Consider the following 19,950-nt stretch of genomic DNA (forward strand, 5'->3'; position numbering starts at 1 on the left):
AGCGTCAATTGATGTGATATCTAAAGTATTCATAAATAATATCCACATATACTATTGGTTCCATTTAAATCTAATCAGAACTTGGTACAGTGTATATTAACAGTAATTGCAAAAATGGCTTTCAAGTTAAATTTTTCAATACATGGTCCTTCTACAAGGAATATAATGATTGCACCCAAAAAATTCAAATAGCATATCCATGCAACACTTAGATTGCTAAGAGGGATTAATAACTCTTTTGACAAATGAAATGGATGCGACAAAAGACAGAAAGTACTGATCACACAAGAACTTGACGTGCGTGAAAACAGAGGACACTCAAAGTCCATGACGTGTTAAATCACCACTAAGATCATCACGTCCATCTATCAGAGACAAACATGAACTTTTATTGAATACTACACGCCATACGTGTTTTGCATGTGTGTAATGGCCAGGGAGACCTGTCAGATCTATGGGGCAGGAGCTACTGTGGGGCAGATGTGCATCAGATCTATGGGGCAGGAGATGCTGTGGGGATGATATGGGTCAGATCTATGGAGCAGGAGCAGCTGTGGAGATGATGAGGGTCAGAACTATGTGGCAGGAGATGATGTGGGACAATGTGGGTCAGATCTATGGGGCAGTTGCATCTGTGGGGCTAATTGGGGTAAGATCTATGGGGCAGGAGCTCTTGTGGGTCAGATCTATGGAGGAGGAGCTGCTTTGGGGCTGATGTTGGTCAGATCTATGGGGCAGGAGCTGCTGTGGGGCACATGTGTATCAGATTTATGGGGCAGGAGCTGTTGTGGTGCACATGTGGGTCAGATCTATAGGGCAGGAGCTGCTGTGGGGCTGATTGGCGTCAGATCTATGGGGCAGGAGCTGCTCTGCGGCATATGTGGGTCAGATCTATGGGGCAGGAGCTGCTGTGGGGCAGATATGGTTCATATCTATGGGCAAGGAGCTGCTGTGGTACAGATCTATGGGGCAGAAGATGCAGTGGGGCAGATGTGCATCAGATCTATGGGGCAGGAGCTGCTGTGTGGCTGATGTGGTTCAGATCTATGGGGCAGGAGCTCATGTGGGGCTGATATGGGTCAGATCTACGGAGCAGGAGCAGCTTTGGTGCAGATGAGAGTCAGATCTATGGGGCAGTAGCTGCTGTGGGTCAGATCTATGGGGCAGGAGCAACTGTGGAGATGATGTGGGTCAGAACTATGTGGTAGGAGATGATGTGAGACAATGTGGGTCAGATCTATGTGGCAGGAGCTGCTGTGGAGCTAATGCGGGTCCGATCTATGGGGCAGCAGCTGCTGTAGGGCTGATTGTGGTCAGATCTATTGGGCAGGAGGTGCTCTGGGGCATATGTGTGTCAGATCTATGGGGCAGGAGCTGCTGTGGGGCACATGTGGGTCAGATATACGGGGCAGGAGTTGCTGTGGGGTAGATGTGGTTCAGATCTATGGGGCAGGTGCTGCTGTGGGGATGTTGTGGCTCAGATCTATGGGGCAGGAGCTGCTATGGGGCATATATGGGTGAGATATATGGGGCAGGAGCTGCTACGGGGATGATTGCGCTAAGATCAATAGGGCAGGAGCTGCTGTGAGGCAGATGTGGGTCAGATTTATTGGGAAGGATCTGCTGTGGGGTAGAGGTGGGTCAGATCAATGGGGCAGAAGCTGCTGTGGGGCAGAGGTGGGTCTGATCTATTGGGCAGGAGATGCTGTGGGGCTGATGTGGGTCAGATCTACGGAGCAGGAGCTTCTCTGGGGCACATGTGGTTCAGGTCTGTGGGGCAGGTGCTGCTGTGGGGAAGATGTGGGTCAGATCTATGGGGCAGGAGCTGATGTGGGTCAGATCTGTGGGGCAGGAGCTGCTATGGGGCAGATGTAGGTCAGATCTATTGGTCAGGAACTGCTGTGGAGCTGATGTGGGTCAGATCTATGGGGCAGGAGCTGCTGTGGTGCTGCTTGGCGTCAGATCTATGGACAGGAGCTGCTTTGGTGCACATGTGGGTCAGATCTATGGGGCAGGAGCTGCTGTGTGGCTGATATGGGTCAGATCTATGTGGCACGCGCTCCTGTGTGGTAGATGTGGGTCAGATCTATGGGGCAGGAGCTGCTGTGGAGATGATGTGGGTCAGAACTATGTGGTAGGAGATGATGTGGGACAATGTGGGTCAGATCTATGGGGCAGGAACTGCTGTGTGGCTTCTAAGGGTCACATCTATGGGGCAGGAGCTGCTGTGGGGCACATGTGATTCAGATCTATGGGGCAGGAGCTGCTGTGGAGCTGATGTGGGTCAGATCTATGGGGCAGGAGCTGCTGTAGGGCTGATTGGGGTCAGATCTATGGGGCAGGAGATGATGTGGGGCACATTTGTGTCAGATCTATGGGGCAGGAGTTGCTGTGGGGCACATGTGGGTCAGATCCAAGGGGGGAGGCGCTGCTGTGGGGTATATGTGGGTCAGATCTATGGGGCAGGAGCTGCTGTGGGGATGATGTGGCTCAGATCTATGGGGTAGGAGCTGCTATGGGGCAGATTTGGGTCAGGTATATGGGGCAGGAGCTGCTGTGGGGCTGATTGCGGTAAGATCTATAGGGCAGGAGCTGCTGTGAGGCAGATGTGGGTCAGATCTATTGGGAAAGATCTGCTGTGGGGTAGAGGTGGGTCAGATCTATGGGGCAGAAGCTGCTGTGGGGTAGATGTGGGTCAGATCTATGGGACAGGCGCTGCTGTGGAACAGAAGTGGGTCAGATTTAACGGGCAGGAGTAGCTGTTGCGGTGATGTGGGTCAGATCTATGGGGAGAAGCTGCTGTGGGGCAGATGTGGGTCAGATCTATGAGGCACGAGTTGCTGTGGGGCTGATGGGGGTCAGATCTATGGGGCAGGAGGTGCTGTGGGGCTGATGTGCTTCTGATCTGTTGGGCAGGAGCTGCTGTGGGGCGTATGTGTGTCAGATCTATGGGGGTGGAACTGCTGTGGGGCACTTGTAGGTCAATTCTTTGGGGCAGGAAATTCTGTGGGTCAGATGTGGGTCAGATCATAGGGGCAGGAAATTCTGTGGGGCAGATCTCTTGGACAGGATCTGCTGTGGGTCAGATCCATGGGGCAGGAGCTGCTGTGGGGTAGAGGTGGGTCAGATCTATGGTGCAGGTGCTTCTATGGGGCACATGTGTGTCAGGCCAATGGGGCAGGAGCTGCTGTGGGGCACATGTGGGTCAGATCTATGGGGCAGAAGGCTGCTGTGGTGAAGATGGTGGTCAGATCTATGGGGCAGAAGATGCTGTGGGGCTGATGGGGGTAACTTCTATTGGGCAGGAGCTGCTCTGGGGCATATGTGGGTCAGATCTATGGGGCAGGAGCTTCTGTGGGGTAGATGTGGGTCATATCTTTGGGACAGGAGTTGCTGTGGGTCAGATCTATGTGGCAATAGCTGCTGTGGGACTGATATGGGTCAGATCTATGGGGCAGGAGCTGCTGTGGGGCAGATTTGGGTCAGGTATATGGGGCAGGAGCTGATGTTTGCCTGCTGAGGTTCAGATATATGAGGCAGGAGCTGCTATGGGGCACATGTGTATCAGATATATGGGGTAGGAGCTGTTGTGGGGCACAAGGGGGTCAGATCTATGGGGCAGGAGATGCTCTGATGAAGATGTGGTTCAGATCTATGGGGCAGGAGCGGCTGTGAGGCTGATTGGTGTCAGAGCTATGTGGCAGGAGCTGTGTGGGGCACATGTGGGTTAGATCTATGGGGCAGGAGCTGCTCTGGGGCATATGTGGGTCAGATCTATGTGGCAGGAGCTGCTGTGGGGCAGATCTATGGGGCAGGAGCTACTGTGCAGATGATGTGGATCAGAACTATATGGTAGGAGATGCTGTGGGACAATGTGGGCTAGATCTATGGGGCAGGAGCTGATGTTTGCCTGCTGGGGTTCAGATATATGAGGCAGGAGCTGCTGTGGGGCACATGTGGATCGGATCTATGGGGCAGGAGCTGCTGTGGGGCTGATGTGGGCCAGATCTATGGGGCAGGATCTGCTGTCGGGTAGATATGGGTCAGATCTATGGGGCAGGAACTGCTGTGGGGGAGATGTGGATCTGATCTATTGGGCAGGAGCTGCTGTGGGGCTGATGTGGGTCAGATCTATGAGGCAGGAGCTGCTGTGGGGCACATGTGGATCAGACCTATGGGGCAGGAGCTTCTGTGGGGCTGATGTGGGTCAGAACTATGGGGCAGGAGCTTCTATGGGGCTGATGTGGGACATTTCTATGGGGCAGGAGATGCTGTGGGTCACATGTGCGTAAGATCTATGGGGCAGGAGCTGCTGTGGGCCAGATGTGGGTCAGATCTATGGTGCAGGCGCTGCTGTGGGGCAGATGTGGGTCAGATCTATGGGCAGTAGCTGCTGTGGGGCAGATGTGGGTCTGATCTATGGGGCAGGAGCTGCTCTGGATCACATGTGGGTCAGATATATGGGGCAGGAGCTGCTGTGGGGATGATTTGGGTCAGATCTATGGGGCATGTGCTGCTGTGTGTCAGATCTATGGGGAAGGAGCTGCTGTGGGACAGATCTATGGGACAGGAGAGTCTCTGGGGCTGATGTGGGTCACATCTATGGGGTAGGAGCTGCTGTGGGGTAGATGTGGGTCAGATCTATGGGGCAGGAGCCGCTTTGGGGCTTATGGGGGTTAGATCATTTCGGTAGGAGCTGCTGTGGGTCAGATATATGGGGCAGGAGATACAGTGGGGCAGTAGTGGGTCAGATCTATTGAGAAGGATCTGCTGTGGTGTAGATGTGGGTCAGATATATGGGGCAGGAGCTGCTGTGGGGCAGATGTGGGTCTCATCTATGGGGCAGGAGATGTTGTGGGTCAGATCTATGGGGCAGAAGCTGCTCTGGGACTGATTTGGGTAAGTTTTTTGGGAAAGGTGCTGCTTTGGGGCTGATGTGGGTCAGATCTATGGGGCAGGTGGTGCTGTTGGTCTCATTGGTGTAAGATCTATGGGGCAGGAGCTGCTGTGGGACTGATGTGGGTCAGATCTATTTGTCAGGAGCTTCTCTGTGGCACATGTGGGTCAGATCTATGGGGAGGGAGCAGCTGTGGGACTGATGGGGTTTAGATCAATTGAGCAGGAGCTGCTGTCGGTCAGAACTATGGGGCAGGAGCTGCTGTGAGGCAGAGGTGGGTCAGATCTATGGGGCACGAGCTGCTGTGGGTCAGATCTATGGGGCAGGAGCTGGTGTGGGACACATGTGGTTCAGATTTATGGGTAGGTGCTGCTGTGGGGCTCATGTGGGTCAGATCTATGGGGCAGGAGCTGCTGTGTGGCTGATATGGTTCAGATCAATGGGGCAGGAGCTGGTGTGGGGCTGATGTGGGTCAGATCTATGGGGCAGGAGCTGGTGTGGGGCAGATCTATGGGGCAGGCTCTGCTCTGGGGCACATCTGGGTAAGATCTATGGGGCAGGAGCTGCTGTGGGGTAGATGTGGGTCAGATCTATGGGGCAGGAGCTGCTGTGGGGCAGATGTAGGTCAGATCTATGGGGCAGAAGCTCTTGTGGGACTGATGAGGGTCAGACATCTAAGGCTGGAGCTGATCTGGGTCAGATCTATGTGTCAGGAGCTGATGTGGGTCAGATCTATGGGGCAGAAGCTGTTGTGTTGCAGATGAGGGTCAGATCTATGTGGCAGGAGCTGCTGTGGGGCTGATGTGGGTCAGATCTGTAGGGCAGGAGCTGCTGTGGGGTAGACGTGGGTAAGATCTATGGGGCAGGAGCTGCTGTCGGGCTGATTTGGGTCAGATCTATGGGGCAGGAGCTGCTGTGTGTCAGATATATGGGGCAGGAGAAGCTGTGGGTCAGATCTATGGGGCAGGAGCTGCTGTGGGGCACATGTGGTTCATATCTATTGGGAAGGAGCTGCTGTGGGGCAGATGTGGGTCATATCAATGGGGTAGCTGTTGCTGTGGGTTAGATCTATGGGGCAGAAGCTCCTTTCGGGCATATGTGAGTCAGATGTATAGCAATACCTGGCCCATAGATGTGACCCTCATCAGCCTCACAGCAGCTCCTGCCCCATAGATCTGACCAACATCAGCCCCACAGCAGCTCCTGCCCGATAGATCTGAACCACATCTGACCAACAGCAGCTCCTGCCCCATAGATCTGACTCACATATGCCCGACAGCAGCTTCTGCCCCATAGATCTAACCCACAGCATCTCCTTCCCCATTGAAATGACCCTCATCAGACCCACAGCTGCTCCAGCCCAATAGATATGACCCACATATACCCCTCAGCAGGTTATGCCCCATAGATCTGACCCACATGTGCCCCACAGCAACTCCTGCCCCATAGATCTGACCCACAGCAGCTCCTGCCCCATAGATCAGACCCACATCTGCCCCACAGCAACTCCTGCCCCATAGATCTGACCCACATGTGCACCACAGCAGCTCCTGCCCCATCGATCTGACCCACATGTGCCCCACAACAGCTCCTGCCCCATAGATCTGATACACATGTGCCCCGTAGCAGCTCCTGCCCCATAGATCTGACCCACAGCAACCCCACAGCAGCTCCTGCCCCGTAGATCTGACCCACAGCAGCTCCTGCCTCAATAGATCATACCCCAATTAGCCCCACAGCAGAACCTGTCCCATAGACCTGACCCACATGTGCCCCACAGCTGCTCCTGCTCCATAGATCTGACCCTCATCAGCCCCACAGCAGCTCCTGCCCAATAGATCAGTCCCACCTCTACCCCACAGCAGATCCTTCCCAATAGATCTGACCCACATCTGCCTCACAGCAGCTCCTGCCCTATAGATCTTTCCGCAATCAGCCCCACAGCATTTCCTGCCCCATAGATCTGACCCACATCTACCCCACAGCAACTCTGGCCCCATAGATCTGACCCACATGTGCCCCACAGCAGCTCCTGCCCCATAGATCTGACACACATATACCCCAGAGCTGGTCCTGCACAATAGATCTGACCAACATCTACCCCACAGCAGCTCCTGCCCCATAGATCTTACCAACATCAGCGCCATAGCATCTCCTGCCCCATAGATCTGACACACAGCAGCTCCTGCCCCATAGATCAGACCCACATCTGCACTACAGCAGCTCCTGCCCCATAGATCTCACTCACATGTGCCCCAGAGCAGATACTGCCCGATAGATCTGACCCAGAACTACCCCACAGCAGCTCCTGCCCCATAGATCTGACCCACATCTGCACTACAGCAGCTCCTGCCCCATACATCTGACTCACATATGCCCCACAGCTACTCCTGCCCCATAGATCTGACCAACATCTACCCCACAGCAGCTCCTGCCCCATAGATCTCACTCACATGTGCCCCAGAGCAGATCCTGCCCCATAGATCAGACCCACAACTACCCCACAGCAGCTCCTGCCCCATAGATCTGACCCAAATCAGCCCCACACCAGCTCCTGCCCCATAGATCTGACCCACATCAGCCCCACACCAGCACCTGCCCCATTGATCTGACCAACACCAGCCCCATAGCAGCTCCTGCCCCATAGATATGACACACACCTGCCCCACAGCAGCTCCTTCCCTATAGATCTGACCCACATAAGCCCCACAGCAGCACCTGTTCCGTAGATCTGACCCACATCAGCCCCACAGCAGCTCCTGCCCCATAGATATGACCCACCTCAGCCCCTGCCTCAGAGATCTTACCCACATGTGCCCCTTAGCAGCTCCTGCCCCATAGATCTGACCCACAGCAGCTCCTAACTCATAGATCTGACCCACATATGACCCACAGCAGATCCTGCCCCATAGATCTGACCCACAGCAGCTCCATAGCAGCACCTACCCCATAGATCTGACCCACATCTGCCCCACAGCATCTCCTGCCACATAGATCTACCGACATGTGCCCCACAACAGCTCCTGCCCCAAAGATCTGATACCCATGTGCCCCACAACAGCTCCTGCCCAATAGATCTGACCCACATCGGCCCCACAGCAGCTCTTGTCTCATAGATCTTAACCACATCAGCACCACAGCAGCTCCTGCCCCATAGATCTGTCCCACATGAGCCCCACAGCAGCTCCTGCCCCATTGATCTGACTCACTTATGCCCCACAGCAGCTCCAGTCCCATAGATCTGACCCACATCTGCCCCACAGGAGCTCCTGCCCTATAGATCTGATCCACATAAGCCCCACAGCAGCTCCTGTTCAATATGTCTCACCCACATCTGCCCCATAGCAGCTCCTGCCTCATAGATCTGAGCTACATCATCCCCACAGCAGCTCCTGCCCCATAGATATGACCCACAGCAGCCCCACAGCAGCTTCTGTCCCATAGATATGACCCATATGTGCCCCACAGCAACTCCTGCCCCATAGATCTGACCCTCAGCAGCTCCTGCCCCATAGATCAGACCCACATCTGCCCCACAGAAACTCCTGCCTCATAGATCTGACCCACATGTGCCCCACAGCAGCTCCTGCCTTATAGATCTGACCCACATGTGCCCCACAGCAGCTCCTGCCCCTTAGATCTGTCCCACAGCAGCTCCTTCCTCATAGATCTGACCCTCATCATCCCCACAGCAGCTCCTGCCCCATTGATCTGACTCACATCTGCCCCACTGCAGCTCCTGCCCCATAGATCTGACCCACATCTGCCCCATAGCAGCTCCTGCCCCATATATCTGACCCATATCAGATCCACAGCAACGCCTGCCCCATAGATCCCAACCACATGAGCCCCACAGCAGCTCCTGTCCCACAGATCTGACCCACATAGGCCCCACAGCAGCTCCTGCCCCATAGGTCTGACCCACATCAGCCACACAGCAGCTCCCGCCCCACAGATCTGACCAACACCAGCCCCACAGCAGCTCCTGCCTCATAGATCCGACCCACATCTGCCCCTTAGGAGCTCCAACCCCATAGATCTGACCGACAGCTGCTCCTGCCACATAGATCTCACCCACATCTGCCCCAGAACAGCTCCCGCCCCATAGATCTGACCCACATCAGCCCCAAAGATGCTCCTGCCCCATAGATCAGACCCACATCAGCCACACAGCAGCTCCCGCCCCATAGATCTGACCCACATCGGACCCACCACACCTCTTGCCCCATAGATCAGACCCACATCTACCCCACAGCAGCTCCTGCCCCATATATCTTACCAACATCAGCGCCATAGCATCTCCTGCCCCATAGATCTGACACACATCACCCCCACAGCAGCTCCTGCCCCATAGATCTGACCCACGTCTTCCCCACAGCAGCTCCTGCCCCATAGATCTAGCCCCCATCAGACCCACAGCAGCTCCAGTCCCATAGATCTGACCCTCATCATCCCCACAACAGCTCCTGCCCCATAGATCTGACCCACATCTGCCCCACAGCAGCTCCTGCCTCATAGATCTGACCTACACACTACATCCGGATCTCACTACAGCCTCCCTTCAGGAAGTTAGAGAGAGCAATGAGGTCTCCCCTGAGCCTCCTCTTCTCCAGGCTGAACAATCCCAGCTCCCTCAGCCTCAACTCATACGGCCTGTGCTCCAGACCCCTCACCAGCTTTGTTGCCCTCCTCTGAACGCGTTCCGGGGCCTCCATGTCTTCCTTGCACTGAGGGGCCCAAAACTGAACACAGCACTCGAGCTGCGGCCTCATCAGTGCTGAGAACAGGGGGACAATCACCTCTCTGCTCCTGCTGGCAACACTGTTTCTGATGCAGGCCAGGATGCCCTTGGCCTTCTTAATATACAGCAAAGGAATCTCCTGAAAAGGAAACCAGAATATCTGGCAACATGAAACAAAGTTCGGATTCATAAAAGACTGGCAGCAAGGCCTGAATCTCTTGTGTAATCTGCTCTTGATTTATCCCATTAGCACTAGGTGGAATGCAGAAGCTTCCTGAGACGTGATAATCAAAACCTAGTCCAATGCCTTTAAAAAAGCCTTTAAGAGATTACTCCTCCTTGGCTGTTTAAAATAAACTTAGGTAATACAAAATGTTGGAAAATTTTTGGACAGCTCCCCAGGGCCGGGCTTTGGAAGGCCGTATTGACGAGAGTCAATCAAGCTCCGGCTGCAGGCGTATATGTGTGTGCCAGTTCTTTAACACAGTAGAAATCACAACTTGCTGCGTGATCAAAATTCTGCATGTGCTACTCCTGAACCCCAATTACTTCCAACGGTGTTAAATTACCCCTTGATCTCAAAGCTGAACAAAACAACAAAATGCCACACCAATACTGAATACATAAAAACAAACAACTCCTTGGGCCTCAAGGGGAGGCTGATGCACAGGCCACGGCTGCCAGCGTGCAGCTGGGCTTCCCAGGGCAAACAGCAGCACACGGTGCATCAGAAGCTGAAAGAACCCTCAGGGAAGAGAGGCCAACTCAACGGGCTGAGCACGGGACACCCTTCTTCCTGCCGGGCTGCTTCCCCTCCTCTGGTTTCTTTCTGTCAGTCCTCAGAGAGCAAGGAGATGCTCACAGCCTGTCACCAGCACTTACGGGTTGGCTGAAAGGCCACAGGTTGGGAAGACCAACAAGGAAACAGGGGAAAACCTGCACCATGTCAAGGGAGAGACGTGAAGCCGACCGCTTCATCGCCCTGTGATTGCCAGCCCGAGCGAGGGACGTTCTGACCAGCTACTGAAAGAGGCAGCACCAGGTTTAGAAAGTTCGCTTCAATTTTATTGCGTACAAAAGGACTCGGCTTCTATTTATTACCCCGCCCACACCCCAAAATGAAGCCCCAGTGCCCAGGATTTCTGCTTAGCAATCAGTCACTCAGCCTCCAGTGAGACCCAAGGAGAAGCCAAACCCCAGGGCTACGTCACCTCCTCCCTCTCCAGTCCCAGCCAGCCCTATTTCAACCTAACCCTACACCAGGCCTGGACCTCAAGAGACACACCCTGAAGGAACGCAGCGTCTCCAGCTCTTGCCGTACACCAAGTCCTGCACAGGTGAAGCCCTCTTTGCTTCTAACGCAGCACAAGTCCTTCCTGTCCAGTTCACTTCCATCATCTCCACCGTCCATGACAGGGAAAGCACGGCTGTGCCGGTAAACTGGACTGTTCAGTCAGCAGGTTTTGGTGCCACCTCCGAGGAAGCGCTGCAGGTGGTTCTGCTGTCCTCTGCAGCTTCTTGCTCAGGCCATCATCGTTGCTTTCTGCTTTCCTTCTCGGCTTTCTTCCTCAGCTGAGCAGCGCTTGCCTTGCCTCAGCTTTCTTCACTCTCTCCCAGGTCTCAGTCCCCAGACTCTCCGAGTCCTACAAGAATCAATTCGGAAACGCTCAGGGAACCTTCTCAGCTAACAACTGGTTGGCGGCTCGCTTTGGGAGCTCAAGTCACCCTGCTGGGCACGTTGGGCTGCCAGAACTGGGAACCGCCTTCCTGACAGTCGGGCACACAAGAAACTCCACCCCTGTCTCGTTCCCCAAATCCCACACAAACCAGAGCCTAAAGCCCTTTCCTGCAAGGCGGTCCCTGCACGGGCGGGAGGACCCTGTGCCTGGCAGCTCATAGGGAGCAGCAGTAGCCACAGGATAAGACTGAGCTGGCACCTCCAGGCTGCTGGCAACAGTTACAGATGGTTCCCTCCCACCCAGTTGCCCGTGCCTTTCTCCTATCCCATGAGAGCACCACTTACTGCCTTTGGGAACTTGGAAACTGGCAGCATGATGGCCAGCACAGAGAAGCTGCAAAACGGCTCCGTAGAAGAGTCTGTGGCGCAGCATGTTCTTCATTAGCATGGGCTCAGGGATCTCAGGTGGCCAGAAATGCAGTTCAGCAGCCATAGCACAGACAGCCTGCTGCTCTACTGCTCTCTTATGGAGGCTGCCTGCTGTGAGGGGGGAAATGAGGCATCATTACTCTCAGGCACTGTGATGGAGTTACTTCCTGCTAGAAACATTTCCAGGCTGACTTAGAGAAGTGCTCTGAAGCTTGGTCACCTTGGGCTACCGACCCAAGAACAAAGAGGGACAACAAACTTGCATTTCAATTGCCCTTTAGCGCCTGCCTCGGAGAAGAGCCCTCAGCCTTCAGTATTGCTGCACTTACAGGTGAGGGGAAGAGAAGCAAGAGGACGGGTGGGTGTCAAAGAAGGGAAAATTTACCAGGCAAGAATAAACCTATCCCTGAGCTCCATCACACACATGTGAATACTGCCTTACTAATATGAACAATAACATCATTCACACAGCTAAATTTACTCACATTCACGTACCTGGTTGTGGACATGTTCGAGGCCTCGCTGCTGCTGTGCTCTTCAACGCCGGCCACAGCAATAAAGCGTGCAGAAAGCCCATCTGTTGCAGACAGAGGAGTGAGCCGTGCTTAACCAACACTGCTTCAGCGCACGCTTAAAGTAAGGCACACCTACCTTGCGCTGGCCATGCAGGAAGCTCGTGACGCAGCTCCAGACGGCTCTCCTGAGGCCCAGCTTCATTTCACGGCCACTCACGCTCTGCTGCTGGACATTCTGCAACGGAAAAGCCACCGGATGCAAATCCCATCTGAAGAGTGAGCAAAGCCTCAAAATGGTGGTAAGGTAACACTTTGCTATAGAAAGGGAAAGGGGAACTTCACAGAAACCAAGACAAAGGGTAACTGTACATTTAAAAGTGCAGGGAAAGGGGGAATTGCAGACACTTAGTCAAAATAAAGCCAGAGAAGAGGGCAATAAAGATAAGAAGAAACTGTCCGGAGACCTCTGACAAGAAGGATTAGATCCCCCCCCCGGGCAAGATGATGCCGACATGGGAGAACAATAACAGCAGATAACACCAAGAAGAAAACAGAAGAAGAATTTCACCCCAAAACATCGGCAAGGGTCGCGGGGAATGGGGTCAGGGGGAATGAGGGAATGGGGTCGCGGGGAACGGGGCCATAGGGAATGTAATGAATATGTAATCAAACTGAGGAGGAGACTATTGATTATGTATTAGCTTAACCTATATCTGTAACACACTTTTCTCTTTACGGTGTGCAAGTTTGGAGGAGCTATCCCCCTTGCACCCGGCGCTGCGCAACGCTGGAATAAACATACCTGCTTTATAACCCATCTCTGGATTATAGAGTTTGATTCCGCAAGTCAATTTGGCACCCCAGATGGGACCCTCTCTGTTCGGCTGCAGGACCAGCTGAGAAGGGGGACGCCTTTGGCGCGCCCCGAGATTTCTCGGAAGGACTCCCCTCCCTCATCTGATCACTGCAGGAGCAGACAAGAACCATCTATCGGCGGACCAGGTATGTGAAATGGGGGACCCGTAAGTCGTGAGGAGACGTCCTACGCAGGGCACAGTGGAGTCGGCGTGCTCCCCCCCAGGGATGTGAGCTCACGGGTTAGGTTAGGTTGCCGGCTGGGTTAGGACTCCCTAGGGAGTGCCTACAAAGGGGCCAGTAAGTCGTACGCATGGTAAAAGGGCTATTGCTCACATTCAGGTGATTGCTAATTGGGCAGAGCTTGTCTGCTTTCTCGTACAGGGTGATCTGGGTAATCCTGGGATAATTGGTATCGTACAGCGCTGTCTATATAGGTGACCTAAGTCAACAACTAGCACCGGTGTTCTTAACATCTTTGGTTAAGCTTAACAAATGATATATTGTAATTTTGTTTGAATTGTCGTGTGAGTGTGGTGTGAGTGAGACGCAGCACAGCTGCGGGGCGAGTGCGGAGTCCCGACCCGCGGTTCCGTCCTCCCGCGAGGGAAACGGCCGGGGACGGACGAAGCGAAAGTTGTCTCCAATACTTGTTTATCTTTGTTTTAATACGTGTTTATTTTGTATTATTAATTACCGATTGTTGTAAAGTATGTGGTCATAAGTCATAACAATGCTGTTGTGTCAGAAGTGGTTTTACTTATGAAAGAATACAGTGGTTTATATTAAGTTACGATGGGAAAATCACAGAGCAAAGAGGTCCCTGCACGCTCACCCCTGGGGTGTATACTGGCACATTGGCGAGATATTGCTGGGGAACCAGGAGGAACCCTGAGCCGAAAAAAAAAAAAAAAAAAAAAAATCCTGATTAAATATTGTAGTCAGTGGTGGTTGATGTATAAGCTAGAGGATAGGGACAATGAACATATAGAGAGATGTCTGTGTGGAATGAGTATCAAGCCATTTATGTGATACTGTGTTCTGCCTGCGAAGAGGTGTAAGGGAGGTGGGTCAGTCAGTGCTGGCGCTGTGGCGAGAGGGTTATAACTGAACGATATGGATTGCTAAGGGAAAGTTATAAGGTAATAAGAGTGTTTATGGAAACTGAAGAACTGTGTTGTTTGATTTGTGGGTTTTGAAGGGAATAGGACAAACTGTTTTGCTGGTATAAGAAAGTGTAGTTGTTAATGTCATACGGAAGTATTGTTGAGGGTACGTGGAAGTGTAAATGAGGGTACAAATAGTGGAATAGTGTACAGAGGAAAAAGGGTTAAAGAGAAAGTGGGTTTATCTGTGCTGGCATGAGAACAACCCCCCCCCCCCACATCGTTCCCCTGCAATCAGAACTCTCAGAGTGGGAGAGGGAGCCAGGGTCAGAGACTGCTGCTGTAAACTGCAAAGGGGGAGGTGGAGAGGACAGGGCATTGGAAGTGAGAATAGCCTTCATGTGCAGAGATGTGGGAAATCTGAAATCTGGGCAGCACTGGAAGGCTCTGGAGAGGAGGTGAAATGTAATGATTAGAGTTTGGAAAGCGAAAAAGTTTGGGAAGGACACAGGTTGAGGAAGGCAAAGATAAAAACAGGGATGTCAGGTCTGAAGAGAGGAGTACAATAAGAAGAAAACAAACAAACAACAACAACAACAGAAAACAAAACAAACACCTGATTGAGAATCAGAGATGTTCAGGAAATTGAGAATAATAACAGCTGTTACTGTTGTGGTGCTAGAGTAGGGCCATAGGACCCAGAGATCCCCCACAAGGAAAGGGGGGGGAGGGAGGCTTGAAGAGCCCAGGGAGGGCTCTGCCCCGCTGGAATGAAAGCAGTGTGCAAATGCAGTGGGATACTGGTAGAGAAATCCGACCAAGCTGAGTGAGAAGGAATTGCCTCTGATTGCAGAACTGAACAATGAGAACTTGGGAAGTTAACCCTAGCAGATACACCGATGAAACTGCAGCTAAGGAAGCAGGATAAAGTAGTTCATTTTCTGATGGATATGGGAGCTTCTTACTACCCATAGATGGTTTTGTAACATTAGTAGGTGCTACTGCCCAACAAGAAAAGGCTTACTTTTGGAATTAATTAAATATAAGCTAAGAAAACAAGTAGGAATACAGAAATTCTTGTACCTGTCAGGTTACCCTGGCAAGAAATTTAATAAAACTGGAGCTAAGGGTCAAACAATATTGGCTGATTAAGAATTGTAAGTCTGACTATTAACACAAACTGGGAAAAACAATGTTATACCCCCAGGAGCCACAGCAATCTCAATTAAGACACACTTAGGGGTGTGGGCATCAGGGCCAAAAATTAAGCCCTAAATACAAGTTAAAAGCAAGAGCTCACCCACTCAGGGTAAAGTGGTGCCCTTTGAGGATATGTGACTGTAGAAGGACAAAAGAAATAATAGATAATTTTTTGAGTTTAAATTACTAATTGAATGGGAATCCAAGTACAAAACTCCAATTTTGCCAATTTGCTAAATTTTCGGATAGCAAGTGCTTTAGTTTGGTAGAAGACATGAGGACAAGTAATGGAATTGTTGAATGGATACACTCAGTGATGGAAAATCCATGCACTTTATCAACCAAGTTAAGGAATGAATAGGTGGAGTTTACCTTCTGGATTTGAGGGATGTCTCTTCTGCCTGGTTTGGCTAAAGGAAGCCTAAGGTTATTTGCCTTTGAATAGGAAAACCCTAATAGAGGGAGAAGAGACTCAGTTAACCTGGACAGTGTTACCCAGGGTTGTGAGAATAGCTTAATGATCTTTGAGAACTGGTCAACTCATGAGCCTGAGACCTGGGATCCTCCATCCTAGGGTGGAACTTTACTGGAGCATGCGGATGCCACAGCAACAAAAGGACTGTGTACAATAGACTGAGAGTTTGCTGAGTTTCTTGGTTTACAGAGAGCACAAATAACTCAGAAATTACAGCTGGACTTTGAACCTTAAGGACTGCCAAGAAAGAAGCCATCTGCTAAGCCCCTGAGCTGCAAACTGTCAAGGAACTCCATACGTTCCCAGGAATGACAGGAGGATGCTGACCATGGATACACAGCTACGGACTGATGGTAAACCTCAAACAGCTTGAAGTGAGTAAGGGATGGTGCCTGAGGGCAGTGGCTGCACTGGTGCTCAATATTCAAGAAGCCTATAAATCTACACTGGGCCAAAGGATACCAGTTTTAATATCTCATACAGTGTTTACTATATTGGAGGCAAAAGGGGGACATTAGTTCATTGGCTCTCACCCCAAAGATTCCTGAAATACCAGGCCATCCTGGTAGAGCAAGGTGATGTAGAAATAATTGTGACTAATATTGTCAACCCAGTATCTTTCCTTAGCGGAACTCCCGGAGAACCACTATTACATGACTGCTTTGAATCAACTGAAGCTGCACATTCCAGCCGGTCAGTCGAACCTGAAGGACGAACCCTTAGAAGATGCAGAAGACGCCTGGTTTACCAGCAACTGCAGTTTTATGAGACAAGGAGACTGTAAGGCAGGACATGCAGTAACTGCTACTGACCAGGTAATCGAAGCACAACCACCAGCTGTGGGGACTTCCCCTCAGAAGGCTGAAATAACTGCCTTGACAAGAGCTTTAATCATATGGACAGATGCTAAATATGTGCCACACGCTCATAGTACCATCTGAAAAGAGCAAGGATTGCTCACACACAAGAAAAACAGCCTGATTTAAATCTACCAATGGTTATTATATGTTGTAAAAGACATCAGAAATGTAACACTGTACAGGAAACAGAAAATAAGATGATAGATCAGGTGGCAGAACAGGCAGTTGAAGAGGGCTTCAATTCCAGACGGTAAACTTAAAATCTCTGAAGCCAAGTCAAAACCTGTAAAATATTCTAAAGAGAACAGGAGTCCAATTAATGATTTAGAAAGGAAGAGAGCAAGCTGACAGATGTGTGCATGCCCAAATGGACACATTATTATGCCCTTTAGTATTTTATGGAAATTGGTTATAAGGGAAGATAAGAGAATATATTGAGCAAACCAACACTACAAAGTACAGTCCCAGTACCAGGAACAGGGCACAAGTGGGCTTCATGGGAGAGGGCCCTCCAGGGCAACAACGGCAAATTGAGTTAACAGAACTCCCAAGAAAAGGGGGGTACCACTGTATGAAAATTTCTGTAACCTTAAAAACAATTGAGGATGCTGCTGCAGATGCTTGATGGACTATCCAAAAGGAGATATCCTGTTTATCCAAAGATGCATTGCAACATGGAGTAGGCAGGGATAACACCGACTGGGGAATAGTTTTCTCTGGATCATGGGATAAACTTACTAGTTGCCAAATTTAGGATGACTAAAACAGCTTTTCTTAGCCTGCATCACCTTGCTACTCTTGGTGTGTTTTACTTGTGTTGTTATAAGATGTCTTTTGTGTCTGTACCAAGGTACTGGAAGGGAATACGAGGTTTGGAAGAGACATGAGCTGAGACAAAAGGTAGAGAGCGGAGCCTATTTTGAGACCCATTAAGAATCTAGCAGGTAAAAGCCTGCTAGATTAAAGAAAAGGGGGGAATTGAAGAGTGAGCAAAGCCTCAAAATGGTGGTAAGGTAACACTTTGCTATAGAAAGGGAAAGGGGAACTTCACAGAAACCAAGACAAAGGGTAACTGTACATTTAAAAGTGCAGGGAAAGGGGGAATTGCAGACACTTAGTCAAAATAAAGCCAGAGAAGAGGGCAATAAAGATAAGAAGAAACTGTCCGGAGACCTCTGACAAGAAGGATTAGATCCCCCCCCCGGGCAAGATGATGCCGACATGGGAGAACAATAACAGCAGATAACACCAAGAAGAAAACAGAAGAAGAATTTCACCCCAAAACATCGGCAAGGGTCGCGGGGAATGGGGTCAGGGGGAATGAGGGAATGGGGTCGCGGGGAACGGGGCCATAGGGAATGTAATGAATATGTAATCAAACTGAGGAGGAGACTATTGATTATGTATTAGCTTAACCTATATCTGTAACACACTTTTCTCTTTACGGTGTGCAAGTTTGGAGGAGCTATCCCCCTTGCACCCGGCGCTGCGCAACGCTGGAATAAACATACCTGCTTTATAACCCATCTCTGGATTATAGAGTTTGATTCCGCAAGTCACATCCCTCGCAGATGGCATCAGACCTCCGCTCTCATGGCAGTCGCACTCACGGCTCCGGGGGAGAAAGCAGACGTGTGCTTACCGAGCGAGCGCTGTTTGCTGCCAGCTGCTGGTAGGAACCCACGCCTAACCCTACAGTACCAACAGTAACCTATGCCTAACTCTACTATGGGAACAACAATCTACTCCTAACACTAAAGAATGAAGAGGAACAAACTCCTAACAGGAAAACACCAACTACTAACACTAAACCTACTCCTAACCTACTCCTAACACTAAAAAATGAACAATAAGCAATGCCTAACTCGAAAACACAAACAATAACCTATGCCTAACTCAAAAACACTAACAACAACCTACACCTAACTCTAAAACTAAACTAAACCCAAAAACCAACTATAGAAACAGGGACTGGAACAAACAGGGTAAAGATGGGACTGGGGGCCCACAGAATGTGGCTGCAGAATAGGCCCAAAGGAGGAACAGATGTTACAAAAATGCCACCCAGCTAATGCAGGGGGCGGGGGCCGTGCAGCGGGTAAGGAGCTCAGCGCCTGGACCAGCCACGGTGGAGCTGTGACCATGCCAGCGCGGGGCCTGGCACGGTGGTGTGGTGCCAGGCCAGCTATGCCGCGGGCGGATCCACCTCCATGGGCTCCTCTGCATGTGGATCCACCTCCATGGGCTCCTCTGCAGGTGGATCCACCTCCATTCGCTCATCTGGAGGTGGATCCACCTCCATAGGCTCCACATGGGTGGTGGTCACGGGGCTGGTCCAGGCATGATGGAATATGGCTCTCTTACCCATCCTCTGCCTGGTGGTCATGGCGGGCCCCCTCCTCCTTCTCACTCCTAGGGCCCCCAGCTCCATCCTCCCGCCTGAAACAGGGAAAACTTCTACCCTAGCCCTCTTAGCTGCCGACATGGCTGCTAACTGCCACAGCTGTCAGAGGCGAGTGCGTTGCGCGCGGCAGCGGTGACCAAGGTGACGTGGAGAGGGTTCTAAAATGGCGGCCGCACTGCTGGCACTGGTGTTCCACATAGGATGAGGAGGGGGCTGGTAATAGCAGGACAAGGGGAAACTGATTGAAGTTGAAAGAGGGAAGATTTAGGTTGGATGTTAGGGGGAAAGTTGTTTACTAGGAGAGTGGTTAGGCCCTGGAACGGGCTGCCCAGGGAGGTTGTGGATGCCCCGTCCTTGGGGGTGTTCAGGGCCAGGTTGGACAGGGCCCTGGGCAACCTGATCTAGTAAAGGTGTATGTTTGGTGGCCCTGCAAGGCAGGGGGGTTTGTTCTTCATGATCCATGAGGTCCCTTCCAACCTGGGTCATTCTGTGACTCTGTGATACTGGTGTGTGGCTGTTTGTCCCAGCGCGCTGACCTTTTGTCTTCAGGTTCACCAAAAAGACTGTAACTGATTTATGGAGGAGGCAAGTGATGGGTGCTACTGTGTGACAATCAACATCACTTTGTGGACATTTGAAAGCACCTTCCTCCAGAGCTGTTCACCTACAGAAGAGGGTGCTCAGAAGTGTTTACTGGCAGAAGATCTGGCAGCTGCCCCCCCCCCCAACAGGCCCCAGCCCGGCCTGAGCCACGTGACAGTGACAGGAATTGCTTCCTGCAGGCGGCGGA

At 51.5% G+C, this 19,950-nt stretch overlaps 1 long non-coding RNA gene across 1 annotated transcript; it reads left to right on the top strand.

Moving 5' to 3' along the window:
* The first annotated feature begins 12,529 nt into the window (after positions 1-12,529).
* LOC146760919 (uncharacterized) lies at positions 12,530-18,282 on the top strand. Its single transcript, XR_014945053.1, has 2 exons — positions 12,530-13,262; positions 16,132-18,282. It is a non-coding gene; the product is annotated as an uncharacterized LOC146760919 (long non-coding RNA).
* Positions 18,283-19,950: the final 1,668 nt, after the last annotated feature.

This window comes from Coturnix japonica, chromosome 4 (assembly GCF_054131305.1).
Source record: "Coturnix japonica strain WE chromosome 4, WE-NBRP24, whole genome shotgun sequence".
NCBI lineage: Eukaryota > Metazoa > Chordata > Aves > Galliformes > Phasianidae > Coturnix > Coturnix japonica.